Source organism: Porites lutea, chromosome 7 (genome assembly GCF_958299795.1).
Source record: "Porites lutea chromosome 7, jaPorLute2.1, whole genome shotgun sequence".
In the NCBI taxonomy this organism is placed as follows: Eukaryota; Metazoa; Cnidaria; class Anthozoa; order Scleractinia; family Poritidae; genus Porites; species Porites lutea.
Window position 1 is genome coordinate 178441 of NC_133207.1, and position 15119 is coordinate 193559.

The window sequence follows — 15119 nt, forward strand, 5'->3', positions numbered from 1 at the left end:
TAAAGTATATTGCTCAACTACCCACAAGGTCAGGACCAGGTTCTGGTGTCCACTAGAAGAGGTTCCTAACCGTATACACAAAACAAGCTTGCTTCATCACACTGTCATTTCCAACTTCGTCAAACATCTTTTCGTGACCAGTTAAGACCCCCCCAAAACATAAGCTAACAAAAAAAACACCTACGGAAAATTTAAATTTTTGACTCCATGGCATAAACTTGCCAAAATTCGATATGGCCACCACCCAAAATCAAAATAATTATAAAAGGTCTCTTGAACCCTGTCTTGGTGAATTTAAACAAAAAAACAATCGAAGAGGAAATTTCAAATTTTGTCCTAAAATCATGGGTTAACCTTTTGGAAAAAGAATCAAATATGGCTACCCTTCAAAATCGAACTCTTCTTAAGGTTCCTTACCGCCCTTTTAGCAGATTAAAACATCGTCAAATTAGACAATTTGACAACAAAACCAATAGAGAAAAACCTTGACATTTTAACCTAGAATCATGGGTTGACCCCTTTGGAAGAATCCAATATGGCCACCCCCAAAATTGAACTTGCAAAAAACGCGTCCTTCCGACAATCTTTGAACTCTTTAACTTCGTGAAACATCTTTTTCGACTCTATTTCGACAAAAAGACAATAAAAAAAAAAACTTTCCAATTTTGCACCAAAATCATGGGTTAACCCCTTTGGAAGAATCCAATATGGCCACTCCCAAAATCGAATGTTTTAAAAAGTGCCTTTTCGGCATTTTTAGCACTTTTTAATATCGCCAAAAAATTTTCTCTACTCGATTTAAAACAAAACCGATCAATAAGAGACTTTCTAATTTTGCCCAGCAATCATGCCTTAACCCCTTTGCAAAAATCCAATATGGCCACTCCCAAAACTTGATTGAACTTGTCAAAAACGCGTCTTTCCGGATATTTTTGCACTCTTTAACTTCGTGAAACACCTTTTTTGACTCCAATTCCTAGTAAGGCGTTTTTCGTTCTAGAACATCGTAAACAACATTTCCTCGCCTATATTGCCTAAAATAAAAAGATGGAAAAATGGCCAATTTTTGACCAAAACCATGGGTTAACCCCTCTGGAAAAATGTCAATTTTTTGAGTTTCTGAACATCTTGTTTTTATAGCCTAGAAAGGCGTTTTTTCGTTCTAGAATATCGTAAAAGACATTTTCCTGGCCTGTATTGCCTAAAAAAAAAAGTTGGAAAAATGGCCATTTTTGGACCAAAACCATGGGTTAACCCCTTTGAAAAAATGTCAATTTTTCGACTTTTTGAACTTCTTGTTTTTATAGCCTAGAAAGGCGTTTTTTCGTTCTAGAATATAGTAAAAAACATTTTCCGGGCCTATATTGCTTTAGAAAGAAAGATGAAAAAATGGCCAATTTTTGACCAAAACCATGGGTTAACCCCTTTGGAAAAATGTCAATTTTTCAACTTTTTGAACTTCTTGTTTTTATAGCCTAGAAAGGCGTTTTTTCGTTCTAGAATATAGTAAAAAACATTTTCCGGGCCTATATTGCTTTAGAAAAAAAGATGGAAAAATGGCCAATTTTTGACCAAAACCATGGGTTAACCCCTTTGGAAAAATGTCAATTTTTCGACTTTTTGAACTTCTTGTTTTTAGAGCCTAGAAAGGCGTTTTTTCGTTCTAGAATATAGTAAAAAACATTTTCCGGGCCTATATTGCTTTAGAAAAAAAGATGGAAAAATGGCCAATTTTTGACCAAAACCATGGGTTAACCCCTTTGGAAAAATGTCAATTTTTCGACTTTTTGAACTTCTTGTTTTTATAGCCTAGAAAGGCGTTTTTTCGTTCTAGAATATAGTAAAAAACATTTTCCGGGCCTATATTGCTTTAGAAAAAAAGATGGAAAAATGGCCAATTTTTGTCCAAAACCATGGGTTAACCCCTTTGGAAAAATGTCAATTTTTCGACTTTTTGAACTTCTTGTTTTTATAGCCTAGAAAGGCGTTTTTTCGTTCTAGAATATAGTAAAACATATTTTCCGGGCCTATATTGCTTTAGAAAAAAAGATGGAAAAATGGCCAATTTTTTAACCAAAACCATTTTTAAACCCCTTTGGAAAAATGTCAATTTTTCGACTTTTTGAACTTCTTGTTTTTATAGCCTAGAAAGGCGTTTTTTCGTTCTAGAATATAGTAAAAAACATTTTCCGGGCCAATATTGCTTTAGAAAAAAAGATGGAAAAATGGCCAATTTTTGACTAAAACCATGGGTTAAACCCTTGGGAAAAATGTCAATTTTTCGACTTTTTGAACTTCTTGTTTTTATAGCCTAGAAAGGCGTTTTTTCGTTCTAGAATATAGTAAAACATATTTTCCGGGCCTATATTGCTTTAGAAAAAAAGATGGAAAAATGGCCAATTTTTTAACCAAAACCATTGGTTAACCCCTTTGGAAAAATGTCAATTTTTCGACTTTTTGAACTTCTTGTTTTTATAGCCTAGAAAGGCGTTTTTTCGTTCTAGAATATAGTAAAAAACATTTTCCGGGCCTATATTGCTTTAGAAAAAAAGATGGAAAAATGGCCAATTTTTGACCAAAACCATGGGTTAAACCCTTGGGAAAAATGTCAATTTTTCGACTTTTTGAACTTCTTGTTTTTATAGCCTAGAAAGGCGTTTTTTCGTTCTAGAATATAGTAAAAAACATTTTCCGGGCCTATATTGCTTTAGAAAAAAAGATGGAAAAATGGCCAATTTTTGACCAAAACCATGGGTTAACCCCTTTGGAAAAATGTCAATTTTTCGACTTTTTGAACTTCTTGTTTTTATAGCCTAGAAAGGCGTTTTTTCGTTCTAGAATATAGTAAAAAACATTTTCCGGGCCAATATTGCTTTAGAAAAAAAGATGGAAAAATGGCCAATTTTTGACTAAAACCATGGGTTAAACCCTTGGGAAAAATGTCAGTTTTTCGACTTTTTGAACTTCTTGTTTTTATAGCCTAGAAAGGCGTTTTTTCGTTCTAGAATATAGTAAAACATATTTTCCGGGCCTATATTGCTTTAGAAAAAAAGATGGAAAAATGGCAATTTTTTAACCAAAACCATTGGTTAACCCCTTTGGAAAAATGTCAATTTTTCGACTTTTTGAACTTCTTGTTTTTATAGCCTAGAAAGGCGTTTTTTCGTTCTAGAATATAGTAAAAAACATTTTCCGGGCCTATATTGCTTTAGAAAAAAAGATTGAAAAATGGCCAATTTTTGACCAAAACCATGGGTTAACCCCTTTGGAAAAATGTCAATTTTTCGACTAGTTGAACTTCTTGTTTTTATAGCCTAGAAAGGCGTTTTTTCGTTCTAGAATATAGTAAAAAACATTTTCCTGGCCTATATTCCTTTAGAATAAAACAGGGAAAAATGGCCAATTTTTGACCAAAACCATCGGTTAACCCCTTTGGAAAAATGTCAATTTTTCGACTTTATGAACTTCTTTTTTTTATAGCCTAGAAAGGCGTTTTTTTGTTCTAGAATATAGTAAAAAACATTTTAATGGCCTATATTGCTTTAGAATAAAACAGGGAAAAATGGCCAATTGTTGACCAAAACCATCGGTTTACCCCTTTGGAAAAATGTCAATTTTTCGACTTTTTGAACTTCTTGTTTTTATAGCCTAGAAAGGCGTTTTTTCGTTCTAGAATATAGTAAAAAACATTTTCCGGGCCTATATTGGTTTAGAAAAAAAGATGGAAAAATGGCCAATTTTTGACCAAAACCATCGGTTAACCCCTTTGGAAAAATGTCAATTTTTCGACTTTATGAACTTCTGTTTTTTATAGCCTAGAAAGGCGTTTTTTTGTTCTAGAATATAGTAAAAAAAATTTTAATGGCCTATATTGCTTTAGAATAAAACAGGGAAAAATGGCCAATTGTTGACCAAAACCATCGGTTAACCCCTTTGGAAAAATGTCAATTTTTCGACTTTTTGAACTTCTTGTTTTTATAGCCTAGAAAGGCGTTTTTTCGTTCTAGAATATAGTAAAAAACATTTTCCGGGCCTATATTGCTTTAGAAAAAAAGATGGAAAAATGGCCAATTTTTGACTAAAACCATTGGTTAACCCCTTTGGAAAAATGTCAATTTTTCGACTTTTGAACTTCTTGTTTTTATAGCCTAGAAAGGCGTTTTTTCGTTCTAGAATATAGTAAAAAACATTTTCCGGGCCTATATTGCTTTAGAAAAAAAGATGGAAAAATGGCCAATTTTTGACCAAAACCATGGGTTAACCCCTTTGGAAAAATGTCAATTTTTCGACTTTTTGAACTTCTTGTTTTTATAGCCTAGAAAGGCGTTTTTTCGTTCTAGAATATAGTAAAAAACATTTTCCGGGCCTATATTGCTTTAGAAAAAAAGATGGAAAAATGGCCAATTTTTGACCAAAACCATGGGTTAACCCCTTTGGAAAAATGTCAATTTTTCGACTTTTTGAACTTCTTGTTTTTATAGCCTAGAAAGGCGTTTTTTCGTTCTAGAATATAGTAAAAAACATTTTCCGGGCCAATATTGCTTTAGAAAAAAAGATGGAAAAATGGCCAATTTTTGACTAAAACCATGGGTTAACCCCTTTGGAAAAATGTCAATTTTTCGACTTTTTGAACTTCTTGTTTTTATAGCCTAGAAAGGCGTTTTTTCGTTCTAGAATATAGTAAAAAACATTTTCCGGGCCTATATTGCTTTAGAAAAAAAGATGGAAAAATGGCCAATTTTTGACCAAAACCATGGGTTAACCCCTTTGGAAAAATGAAAATTTTTCGACTTTTTGAACTTCTTGTTTTTATAGCCTAGAAAGGCAATTCTTTGGTTTTGAATATAGTAAAAAACATTTTCCGGGCCTATATTGCTTTAGAAAAAAAGATAGAAAAATGGCCAATTTTTGACCAAAACCATGGGTTAACCCCTTTGGAAAAATGTCAATTTTTCGACTTTTTGAACTTCTTGTTTTTATAGCCTAGAAAGGCGTTTTTTCGTTCTAGAATATAGTAAAAAACATTTTCCGGGCCTATATTGCTTTAGAAAAAAAGATGGAAAAATGGCCAATTTTTGACCAAAACCATGGGTTAACCCCTTTGGAAAAATTTTAATTTTTCGACTTTTTGAACTTCTTGTTTTTATAGCCTAGAAAGGCGTTTTTTCGTTCTAGAATATAGTAAAAAACATTTTCCGGGCCTATATTGCTTTAGAAAAAAAGATGGAAAAATGGCCAATTTTTGACCAAAACCATGGGTTAACCCCTTTGGAAAAATGTCAATTTTTCGACTTTTTGAACTTCTTGTTTTTATAGCCTAGAAAGGCGTTTTTTCGTTCTAGAATATAGTAAAAAACATTTTCCGGGCCTATATTGCTTTAGAAAAAAAGATGGAAAAATGGCCAATTTTTGACCAAAACCATTTTTTAACCCCTTTGGAAAAATGTCAATTTTTCGACTGTTTGAACTTCTTGTTTTTATAGCCTAGAAAGGCGTTTTTTTGTTCTAGAATATAGTAAAAAACATTTTCCGGGCCTATATTGCTTTAGAAAAAAAGATGGAAAATTGTTAATTTTTGACCAAAACCATGGGTATTTGGAAAAATGTCAAATTTTCGACTTTTTGAACTTGTTGTTTTTATAGCCTAGAAAGGCGTTTTTTCGTTCTAGAATATAGTAAAAAACATTTTCCGGGCCTATATTGCTTTAGAAAAAAAGATGGAAAAATGGCCAATTTTTGACCAAAACCATTTTTTAACCCCTTTGGAAAAATGTCAATTTTTCGACTGTTTGAACTTCTTGTTTTTATAGCCTAGAAAGGCGTTTTTTTGTTCTAGAATATAGTAAAAAACATTTTCCGGGCCTATATTGCTTTAGAAAAAAAGATGGAAAATTGTTAATTTTTGACCAAAACCATGGGTATTTGGAAAAATGTCAAATTTTCGACTTTTTGAACTTGTTGTTTTTATAGCCTAGAAAGGCGTTTTTTCGTTCTAGAATATAGTAAAAAACATTTTCCGGGCCTATATTGCTTTAGAAAAAAAGATGGAAAAATGGCCAATTTTTGACCAAAACCATTTTTTAACCCCTTTGGAAAAATGTCAATTTTTCGACTGTTTGAACTTCTTGTTTTTATAGCCTAGAAAGGCGTTTTTTTGTTCTAGAATATAGTAAAAAACATTTTCCGGGCCTATATTGCTTTAGAAAAAAAGATGGAAAATTGTTAATTTTTGACCAAAACCATGGGTATTTGGAAAAATGTCAAATTTTCGACTTTTTGAACTTGTTGTTTTTATAGCCTAGAAAGGCGTTTTTTCGTTCTAGAATATAGTAAAAAACATTTTCCGGGCCTATATTGCTTTAGAAAAAAAGATGGAAAAATGGCCAATTTTTGACCAAAACCATGGGTTAAAGCCTTTGGAAAAATGTCAATTTTTCGACTTTTTGAACTTGTTGTTTTTATAGCCTAGAAAGGCGTTTTTTCGTTCTAGAATATAGTAAAAAACATTTTCCGGGCCTATATTGCTTTAGAAAAAAAGATGGAAAAATGGCCAATTTTTGACCAAAACCATGGGTTAACCCCTTTGGAAAAATGTCAATTTTTCGACTTTTTGAACTTGTTGTTTTTATAGCCTAGAAAGGCGTTTTATCGTTCTAGAATATAGTAAAAAACATTTTCCGGGCCTATATTGCTTTAGAAAAAAAGATGGAAAAATGGCCAATTTTTTAACCAAAACCATTTTTAAACCCCTTTGGAAAAATGTCAATTTTTCGACTTTTTGAACTTCTTGTTTTTATAGCCTAGAAAGGCGTTTTTTCGTTCTAGAATATAGTAAAAAACATTTTCCGGGCCTATATTGCTTTAGAAAAAAAGATGGAAAAATGGCCAATTTTTGACCAAAACCATGGGTTAAAGCCTTTGGAAAAATGTCAATTTTTCGACTTTTTGAACTTGTTGTTTTTATAGCCTAGAAAGGCGTTTTTTCGTTCTAGAATATAGTAAAAAACATTTTCCGGGCCTATATTGCTTTAGAAAAAAAGATGGAAAAATGGCCAATTTTTGACCAAAACCATGGGTTAACCCCTTTGGAAAAATGTCAATTTTTCGACTTTTTGAACTTCTTGTTTTTATAGCCTAGAAAGGCGTTTTATCGTTCTAGAATATAGTAAAAAACATTTTCCGGGCCTATATTGCTTTAGAAAAAAAGATGGAAAAATGGCCAATTTTTGACCAAAACCATGGGTTAACCCCTTTGGAAAAATGTCAATTTTTCGACTTTTTGAACTTGTTGTTTTTATAGCCTAGAAAGGCGTTTTTTCGTTCTAGAATATAGTAAAAAACATTTTCCGGGCCTATATTGCTTTAGAAAAAAAGATGGAAAAATGGCCAATTTTTGACCAAAACCATGGGTTTGGAAAAATGTCAATTTTTCGACTTTTTGAACTTCTTGTTTTTATAGCCTAGAAAGGCGTTTTTTCGTTCTAGAATATAGTAAAAAACATTTTCCGGGCCTATATTGCTTTAGAAAAAAAGATGGAAAAATGGCCAATTTTTGTCCAAAACCATGGGTTAACCCCTTTGGAAAAATGTCAATTTTTCGACTTTTTGAACTTCTTGTTTTTATAGCCTAGCAAGGCGTTTTTTTCTTCTAGAATATAGTAAAAAACATTTTCCGGGCCTATATTGCTTTAGAAAAAAACGATAGAAAAATGGCCAATTTTTGACCAAAACCATGGGATAACCCCTTAGGAAAAATGTCAATTTTTCGACTGTTTGAACTTCTTGTTTTTATAGCCTAGAAAGGCGTTTTTTCGTTCTAGAATATAGTAAAAAACATTTTCCTGGCCTATATTGCTTTAAAAAAAAAGATGTAAAAATGGCCAATTTTTGACTAAAACCATGGGTTAACCCCTTTGGAAAAATGTCAATTTTTCGACTGTTTGAACTTCTTGTTTTTATAGCCTAGAAAGGCGTTTTTTCGTTCTAGAATATAGTAAAAAACATTTTCCTGGCCTATATTGCTTTAAAAAAAAAGATGGAAAAATGGCCAATTTTTGACTAAAACCATGGGTTAACCCCTTTGGAAAAATGTCAAATTTTCGACTTTTTGAACTTGTTGTTTTTATAGCCTAGAAAGGCGTTTTTTCGTTCTAGAATATAGTAAAAAACATTTTCCGGGCCTATATTGCTTTAGAAAAAAAGATGGAAAAATGGCCAATTTTTGACCAAAACCATGGGTTAAAGCCTTTGGAAAAATGTCAATTTTTCGACTTTTTGAACTTGTTGTTTTTATAGCCTAGAAAGGCGTTTTTTCGTTCTAGAATATAGTAAAAAACATTTTCCGGGCCTATATTGCTTTAGAAAAAAAGATGGAAAAATGGCCAATTTTTGACCAAAACCATGGGTTAACCCCTTTGGAAAAATGTCAATTTTTCGACTTTTTGAACTTGTTGTTTTTATAGCCTAGAAAGGCGTTTTATCGTTCTAGAATATAGTAAAAAACATTTTCCGGGCCTATATTGCTTTAGAAAAAAAGATGGAAAAATGGCCAATTTTTTAACCAAAACCATTTTTAAACCCCTTTGGAAAATGTCAATTTTTCGACTTTTTGAACTTCTTGTTTTTATAGCCTAGAAAGGCGTTTTTTCGTTCTAGAATATAGTAAAAAACATTTTCCGGGCCTATATTGCTTTAGAAAAAAAGATGGAAAAATGGCCAATTTTTGACCAAAACCATGGGTTAAAGCCTTTGGAAAAATGTCAATTTTTCGACTTTTTGAACTTGTTGTTTTTATAGCCTAGAAAGGCGTTTTTTCGTTCTAGAATATAGTAAAAAACATTTTCCGGGCCTATATTGCTTTAGAAAAAAAGATGGAAAAATGGCCAATTTTTGACCAAAACCATGGGTTAACCCCTTTGGAAAAATGTCAATTTTTCGACTTTTTGAACTTGTTGTTTTTATAGCCTAGAAAGGCGTTTTTTCGTTCTAGAATATAGTAAAAAACATTTTCCGGGCCTATATTGCTTTAGAAAAAAAGATGGAAAAATGGCCAATTTTTGACCAAAACCATGGGTTAACCCCTTTGGAAAAATGTCAATTTTTCGACTTTTTGAACTTGTTGTTTTTATAGCCTAGAAAGGCGTTTTATCGTTCTAGAATATAGTAAAAAACATTTTCCGGGCCTATATTGCTTTAGAAAAAAAGATGGAAAAATGGCCAATTTTTTAACCAAAACCATTTTTAAACCCCTTTGGAAAAATGTCAATTTTTCGACTTTTTGAACTTCTTGTTTTTATAGCCTAGAAAGGCGTTTTTTCGTTCTAGAATATAGTAAAAAACATTTTCCGGGCCTATATTGCTTTAGAAAAAAAGATGGAAAAATGGCCAATTTTTGACCAAAACCATGGGTTAAAGCCTTTGGAAAAATGTCAATTTTTCGACTTTTTGAACTTGTTGTTTTTATAGCCTAGAAAGGCGTTTTTTCGTTCTAGAATATAGTAAAAAACATTTTCCGGGCCTATATTGCTTTAGAAAAAAAGATGGAAAAATGGCCAATTTTTGACCAAAACCATGGGTTAACCCCTTTGGAAAAATGTCAATTTTTCGACTTTTTGAACTTCTTGTTTTTATAGCCTAGAAAGGCGTTTTATCGTTCTAGAATATAGTAAAAAACATTTTCCGGGCCTATATTGCTTTAGAAAAAAAGATGGAAAAATGGCCAATTTTTGACCAAAACCATGGGTTAACCCCTTTGGAAAAATGTCAATTTTCGACTTTTTGAACTTGTTGTTTTTATAGCCTAGAAAGGCGTTTTTTCCTTCTAGAATATAGTAAAAAACATTTTCCGGGCCTATATTGCTTTAGAAAAAAAGATGGAAAAATGGCCAATTTTTGACCAAAACCATGGGTTTGGAAAAATGTCAATTTTTCGACTTTTTGAACTTCTTGTTTTTATAGCCTAGAAAGGCGTTTTTTCGTTCTAGAATATAGTAAAAAACATTTTCCGGGCCTATATTGCTTTAGAAAAAAAGATGGAAAAATGGCCAATTTTTGTCCAAAACCATGGGTTAACCCCTTTGGAAAAATGTCAATTTTTCGACTTTTTGAACTTCTTGTTTTTATAGCCTAGCAAGGCGTTTTTTTCTTCTAGAATATAGTAAAAAACATTTTCCGGGCCTATATTGCTTTAGAAAAAAACGATAGAAAAATGGCCAATTTTTGACCAAAACCATGGGATAACCCCTTAGGAAAAATGTCAATTTTTCGACTGTTTGAACTTCTTGTTTTTATAGCCTAGAAAGGCGTTTTTTCGTTCTAGAATATAGTAAAAAACATTTTCCTGGCCTATATTGCTTTAAAAAAAAAGATGTAAAAATGGCCAATTTTTGACTAAAACCATGGGTTAACCCCTTTGGAAAAATGTCAATTTTTCGACTGTTTGAACTTCTTGTTTTTATAGCCTAGAAAGGCGTTTTTTCGTTCTAGAATATAGTAAAAAACATTTTCCTGGCCTATATTGCTTTAAAAAAAAAGATGGAAAAATGGCCAATTTTTGACTAAAACCATGGGTTAACCCCTTTGGAAAAATGTCAAATTTTCGACTTTTTGAACTTGTTGTTTTTATAGCCTAGAAAGGCGTTTTTTCGTTCTAGAATATAGTAAAAAACATTTTCCGGGCCTATATTGCTTTAGAAAAAAAGATGGAAAAATGGCCAATTTTTGACCAAAACCATGGGTTAAAGCCTTTGGAAAAATGTCAATTTTTCGACTTTTTGAACTTGTTGTTTTTATAGCCTAGAAAGGCGTTTTTTCGTTCTAGAATATAGTAAAAAACATTTTCCGGGCCTATATTGCTTTAGAAAAAAAGATGGAAAAATGGCCAATTTTTGACCAAAACCATGGGTTAACCCCTTTGGAAAAATGTCAATTTTTCGACTTTTTGAACTTGTTGTTTTTATAGCCTAGAAAGGCGTTTTATCGTTCTAGAATATAGTAAAAAACATTTTCCGGGCCTATATTGCTTTAGAAAAAAAGATGGAAAAATGGCCAATTTTTTAACCAAAACCATTTTTAAACCCCTTTGGAAAAATGTCAATTTTTCGACTTTTTGAACTTCTTGTTTTTATAGCCTAGAAAGGCGTTTTTTCGTTCTAGAATATAGTAAAAAACATTTTCCGGGCCTATATTGCTTTAGAAAAAAAGATGGAAAAATGGCCAATTTTTGACCAAAACCATAGGTTAAAGCCTTTGGAAAAATGTCAATTTTTCGACTTTTTGAACTTGTTGTTTTTATAGCCTAGAAAGGCGTTTTTTCGTTCTAGAATATAGTAAAAAACATTTTCCGGGCCTATATTGCTTTAGAAAAAAAGATGGAAAAATGGCCAATTTTTGACCAAAACCATGGGTTAACCCCTTTGGAAAAATGTCAATTTTTCGACTTTTTGAACTTCTTGTTTTTATAGCCTAGAAAGGCGTTTTATCGTTCTAGAATATAGTAAAAAACATTTTCCGGGCCTATATTGCTTTAGAAAAAAAGATGGAAAAATGGCCAATTTTTGACCAAAACCATGGGTTAACCCCTTTGGAAAAATGTCAATTTTCGACTTTTTGAACTTGTTGTTTTTATAGCCTAGAAAGGCGTTTTTTCCTTCTAGAATATAGTAAAAAACATTTTCCGGGCCTATATTGCTTTAGAAAAAAAGATGGAAAAATGGCCAATTTTTGACCAAAACCATGGGTTTGGAAAAATGTCAATTTTTCGACTTTTTGAACTTCTTGTTTTTATAGCCTAGAAAGGCGTTTTTTCGTTCTAGAATATAGTAAAAAACATTTTCCGGGCCTATATTGCTTTAGAAAAAAAGATGGAAAAATGGCCAATTTTTGTCCAAAACCATGGGTTAACCCCTTTGGAAAAATGTCAATTTTTCGACTTTTTGAACTTCTTGTTTTTATAGCCTAGCAAGGCGTTTTTTTCTTCTAGAATATAGTAAAAAACATTTTCCGGGCCTATATTGCTTTAGAAAAAAACGATAGAAAAATGGCCAATTTTTGACCAAAACCATGGGATAACCCCTTAGGAAAAATGTCAATTTTTCGACTGTTTGAACTTCTTGTTTTTATAGCCTAGAAAGGCGTTTTTTCGTTCTAGAATATAGTAAAAAACATTTTCCTGGCCTATATTGCTTTAAAAAAAAAGATGTAAAAATGGCCAATTTTTGACTAAAACCATGGGTTAACCCCTTTGGAAAAATGTCAATTTTTCGACTGTTTGAACTTCTTGTTTTTATAGCCTAGAAAGGCGTTTTTTCGTTCTAGAATATAGTAAAAAACATTTTCCTGGCCTATATTGCTTTAAAAAAAAAGATGGAAAAATGGCCAATTTTTGACTAAAACCATGGGTTAACCCCTTTGGAAAAATGTCAATTTTTCGACTGTTTGAACTTCTTGTTTTTATAGCCTAGAAAGGCGTTTTTTCGTTCTAGAATATAGTAAAAAACATTTTCCTGGCCTATATTGCTTTAAAAAAAAAGATGGAAAAATGGCCAATTTTTGACTAAAACCATGGGTTAACCCCTTTGGAAAAATGTCAATTTTTCGACTTTTTGAACTTCTTGTTTTTATAGCCTAGAAAGGCGTTTTTTCCTTCTAGAATATAGTAAAAAACATTTTCCGGGCCTATATTGCTTTAGAAAAAAAGATGGAAAAATGGCCAATTTTTGACCAAAACCATGGGTTTGGAAAAATGTAAATTTTTCGACTTTTTGAACTTCTTGTTTTTATAGCCTAGAAAGGCGTTTTTTCGTTCTAGAATATAGTAAAAAACATTTTCCGGGCCTATATTGCTCTAAAAAAAAAGATGGAAAAATGGCCAATTTTTGACCAAAACCATGGGTTAACCCCTTTGGAAAAATGTGAATTTTTCGACTTTTTGAACTTCTTGTTTTTATAGCCTAGAAAGGCGTTTTTTTCTTCTAGAATATAGTAAAAAACATTTTCCGGGCCTATATTGCTTTAGAAAAAAAGATAGAAAAATGGCCAATTTTTGACCAAAACCATGGGATAACCCCTTAGGAAAAATGTCAATTTTTCAACTGTTTGAACTTCTTGTTTTTATAGCCTAGAAAGGCGTTTTTTCGTTCTAGAATATAGTAAAAAACATTTTCCGGGCCTATATTTCTTTAGACAAAAAGATAGAAAAATGGCCAATTTTTGACCAAAACCATGGGATAACCCCTTAGGAAAAATGTTAATTTTTCGACTGTTTGAACTTCTTGTTTTTATAGCCTAGAAAGGCGTTTTTTCGTTATAGAATATAGTAAAAAACATTTTTCTGGCCTATATTGCTTTTAAAAAAAAGATGGAAAAATGGCCAATTTTTGACTAAAACCATGGGTTAACCCCTTTGGAAAAATGTCAATTTTTCGACTTTTTGAACTTGTTGTTTTTATAGCCTAGAAAGGCGTTTTTCCGTTCTAGAATATAGTAAAAAACATTTTCCGGGCCTATATTGCTTTAGAAAAAAAGATGGAAAAATGGCCAATTTTTGTCCAAAACCATGGGTTAACCCCTTTGGAAAAATGTCAATTTTTCGACTTTTTGAACTTCTTGTTTTTATAGCCTAGCAAGGCGTTTTTTTCTTCTAGAATATAGTAAAAAATATTTTCCGGGCCTATATTGCTTTAGAAAAAAACGATAGAAAAATGGCCAATTTTTGACCAAAACCATGGGATAACCCCTTAGGAAAAATGTCAATTTTTCGACTGTTTGAACTTCTTGTTTTTATAGCCTAGAAAGGCGTTTTTTCGTTCTAGAATATAGTAAAAAACATTTTCCTGGCCTATATTGCTTTAAAAAAAAAGATGGAAAAATGGCCAATTTTTGACTAAAACCATGGGTTAACCCCTTTGGAAAAATGTCAATTTTTCGACTGTTTGAACTTCTTGTTTTTATAGCCTAGAAAGGCGTTTTTTCGTTCTAGAATATAGTAAAAAACATTTTTCTGGCCTATATTGCTTTTAAAAAAAAGATGGAAAAATGGCCAATTTTTGACTAAAACCATGGGTTAACCCCTTTGGAAAAATGTCAATTTTTCGACTTGTTGAACTTCTTGTTTTTATAGCCTAGAAAGGCGTTTTTTCGTTCTAGAATATAGTAAAAAACATTTTCCTGGCCTATATTGCTTTATAAAAAAAAAGATGGAAAAATTGCCAATTTTTGACCAAAACGATGGGTTAACCCTTTGGAAAAATGACAATTTTTTTGACTTTTTGAACTTCTTGTTTTTATAGCCTAGAAAGGCGTTTTTTCGTTCTAGAATATAGTAAAAAACATTTTCCGGGCCTATATTGCTTTAGAAAAAAAGATGGAAAAATGGCCAATTTTTGACCAAAACCATGGGTTAACCCCTTTGGAAAAATGTCGATCTTTCGACTTTTTGAACTTCTTGTTTTTATAGCCTAGAAAGGCGTTTTTTCGTTCTAGAATATAGTAAAAAACATTTTCCTGGCCTATATTACTTTAGAAAAAGAGGTGGAAAAATGGCCAATTTTTGACCAAAACCATGGGTTAACCCCTTTGGAAAAATCCAATATGGCCACTTCCAAAATTGAACTTGTTAAAAACGCGTTTTTCCGGCAATTTTTGCAGTCTTTAACTTCGAGAAACATCTTTTTCGACTTTATTTCGACAAAAACACAATAAAAAAGGGACTTTTCAATTTTGCCCCGAAATCATGAGTTAACCCCTTTGGAAGAATCCAATATCGCCACCCCCAAAAAAGTGCCTTTTCTGCATTTTTAGAACTTTTTCATATCGCGAAAAAATTTTCTGTACTCGATCGATAAGAGACTTTGAAATTTTGACTCAAAATCATGGGTTAACCTCTTTGGAAAAATCCAATATGGTCAAGCACAAAATCGAAAGCGTTAAAAAGCGTCTTTTAAGCATTTTTAGCACTTTTTAACATCTCCAAAATTTTTTCCCTACCTTTTTTGAGAAAAAGCAATTAATAGGAAATTTTTAAACGTTGGCTCAAAGTCGTGTGTTAATCCCTTTGGAAAAAGAAAATATGGCCATTCCCGAAATCGAAGTTGTTAAAAAGTGTCTTTTCAGCATTTGTA